This window comes from Oreochromis aureus, linkage group 3 (assembly GCF_013358895.1).
Source record: "Oreochromis aureus strain Israel breed Guangdong linkage group 3, ZZ_aureus, whole genome shotgun sequence".
NCBI lineage: Eukaryota > Metazoa > Chordata > Actinopteri > Cichliformes > Cichlidae > Oreochromis > Oreochromis aureus.
In genome coordinates this window covers 82,827,857-82,831,477 of record NC_052944.1, presented here as the reverse complement: position 1 = coordinate 82,831,477, position 3,621 = coordinate 82,827,857, and positions in this window count along the sequence as shown.

Here is a 3,621-nt window from a genome sequence, read left to right as displayed (position 1 = left end):
TATATAAATATGTACATATATATATATATATATATATATATATATATATATATATATATATATATATATATATATACACACACACACACAATTGAATAAGTACTATACAAATAGAATACAATATTCTGTTACATAGAGAAAATGCCACTGCACATTAAGGAGAAAGGGTGAGATTTACATTTGAATGGGATGTGTGTGTCTGTCAGCACGTGTGTGGTCATCTTCAGAGACCATGTTGTGGAGTCTGACAGCAGTGGGAAGGAAAGACCTGCGAAATCTCTCCGTCCCACATCGTGGGTGCCACAGCCTGCCACTGAAGAAGCCGCTCAGTGCTGTCAGAGTCTCCTTCATTTGGTGGGAGATGTTGTCCAACAGGGATGACAGCTTTGCCACCATTCTCCTGTCACTCACCACCTCAGCCTGTTGAGTCTCTTCCTGTCCCTGGCAGAGGAGCTGCCGCCCCAGCAGACCACACCGTAAAAGATGGCTGAGGCCACCACAGAGTCACGGCTATGGGTAATTTAGAGTTTCCAATTAACCTATCCCCGCTAAGTGCATGTCTTTGGACTGTGGGAGGAAGCCGGAGTATCTGGAGAGAACCCACAGAAACATGGGGAAAACATGCTAACTCCACACAGTAAGACCCTGGTCTGATGGTGGAATTGAACTCTCTTTGTGGTTAGCATTGGTGTTGTGAGGCAACAATGCTAGCCACCGTGTCACTGTGCAAAATTTAATCAATTAATTTTATTCATTCACAGCTGAGAACATACAAGCTGATCTTTGTACTAACTTATTATTCACAGTAAATTCCATAAAAGCCTCAATTCAGTTTGTTTCTGTAACAACTGAATTAAATAGTGCAAATTTTACAGAATTCTGAAATGAATTCAATAATTATCTGAGTTAATGATCACACTGAGCTCTCTGGGAGTTTGGAAAGTAATTTCTTAGCTATATTTTTGAAAGCAATCTGTCAGTTCTCACTATTTTATTTATTATTATTATTATCTAATTATTTGAAGTGTTTCATATATAAAGGTTGGAAATTGTAGTTTGGTTGGTGTGACAGAACTGTTATTATCGAATCTGAACAGGTTCAGACGTTTCAGCCTCATAATAAATAAACACATTTTCAGAGACTTGAGGATTTGACCTTCCAAAAGTCTCAGAAATGGTTTAATGAACTCTCACAGAACTGCAGCCAAACAGGTCAAATTATATAGAACAGCTGGATGAGCCGAACATGACCTCTGACCTCAAAAGAGCTGTCAGACCTGTTAAGTTGTAATTTAATTTTAATTTTTTTCTTTTATGGCAAAAACAAGTTAGGGGCTTCAGTTTTGGTCAGATCATGTGTTTCCTGTTCTTAAATTAATTATTCACTCATCACCTACCTGACAGCTGACACCTGTTTCTCACCTACAGATCAGTCGGGAAGATATCCTGTATGGATGATAGTTTTTCTGGGTATTCTTCTTCTTCTTCTTCCTCTTCTTCTTCTTCTTCTTCTTATTTTTTGAATCTACCCAAAAATACAAAAACAGAGAATCAAAAGTCGCAAACAGGTATGAGGTTCTGCAAAGTTTTCAAAGCTGAATTCTGAGTCTCCGCTTGCTGTTCCAAGACGTCATTGCTACTGAAGAAAGAAAGGACAGAAAAAACTGACGATGCTGATCTTGATCTTCAGTCTCCACAGCTGAACTGGGAATCAGGCAATCTGAGGACTGACATAAATGAACTCTTCTGAACATCCATTAGACGAATGAATATATTAAACATCTCTGATGATCATCATGTTCAGACTCAGACCAACAGTGTGTGTCTGTGCTGTCTGTCAGTGACTCTGAACTACAGTTTCTTCATCTTCAGGCTGTTCATGAGATTTACTGACACAAAGTCAAACTGTGTTACAAACATACATGAATTTCTGAGCTCTGGGGCCTGTTCTTCGTACCTCGCTAAGTAAGTTAGCCGGATTTGAATGTTGACGATTTCGCGTGATCTTGGATCGTTCTTACTTACTCCCGACTTACTGTGCATGCTTCAGTCACCCTTTGCATGGGAACAGGTAAAAGTGATGGTGTGTTATGTCAAACGTCAAACTACACACAAAAAACCCCACAATGTCAATAAATGTCACAGTACAAAAAGGGGTGTGACGAGGGGGTGCAGGACCACCACCTGTCTTTATTTGCTCTGCCCTTTTCTTGGTTGCTGTTATAAACAAACAAACAGATTATTCCAGGGTCTCTTGTTATAGACTAAAAGCAATATAAGTGATAAATATTACCATTCTGTGGAATATTCTTATATTTCACTTTTACTTTTTCCCATGTTCTAGTGGGTCCTGTTGTGGCTCTAATGTGAAAGAGGATATAATGTAATATAATATAATGTGGTATAATATAATATCACATGATATAATGTAATATCATGGATCAACTTTCTGCCAGCCCTCTCTCCTTGCTTTTGCAGCCTTTGCAGTGTTCCCCTGCGTTTTAATTAAACTCTGAAACTCCTGAAATCCCTCAATCAAGAGTTCTTGGTCTGCTGCCGTGAAATACTGAGTGCGCTCCTTCGACATCTTCGCCGACCAATCACAGGGTTGCCGATCAATGTTTCTACTATCGATGTGTAGCCCCTTTTAAGCCACCCAGTGATCTCAGATTACTTCATCCAGCTGTACTAATCGTCAACAACAGGTGCGTTCGGAGAACCGGATTAGCGAGCTCACGGTTAGCGCGATGATTTGATCTTGGATGTGTCATTTGATCTTGGATGTAGTAAGCGAGGTACGAAGAACAGGCCCCTGATCTCAGAGTCAGTGAGTGTTTTTGTGTTGGATCTTCAGGTTTGGCAAATTAAATAGAACTGTTTTATTTTGGTATGATTTTATTTATTACCGTCATTTGACCTTTCCCTCCTTACATACAAAAAACAGTTTGTATAAAGTAATTTTAATCCATCTTATCATTTATCAATTTTAAGTTGTTTTGTTATTGTTGTTGATGTTTGATTGTTTTTGTTTTTGCCTGTCCCATTTGGTACTTTAGCAACCAGAATTATAATAATAATGATAATAATAATAATAATAATAATAATGATAATAATAATAATAATAATAATAATCATGGATTGGATTTATATAGCGCTTTAAGGCACCCAAAGCGCTTTACAAGGTTGTTGTCTGAAGGCCAAGAAAGGATTTATTTTTTCAAGTGGAGCATTATGGCTTTGCTATGTTGGTCCACTTGATCGATCTTTATTTTTATTATTTATTTATTTATTCGTTTTTTTTTATTTGAAGCTGTTAGAAACTGGACAGACATGACTGGGGGATAGGAAAGAAAAAAGAAAGAAAGTAAGAAAGGAATAAAGGGAGATTTTTATTTATTTATTTATTTTAACAACACATTTATTAACAATAAAAAAACATCAGGACATCACAAGTTTTCTCACGAAAGAAAAAAAAAATTCACATAAACATATGGTTGAAATATAATTGACCATCTACACACACCTAACCTTAGTCGGTTAGGCTGCTGTTTGTGCTGGCCTCATCCAGCTCTGAGTCTAGGTGATGTCTGATGAAGTGGAGACCTGTGGTGTTGTATACAC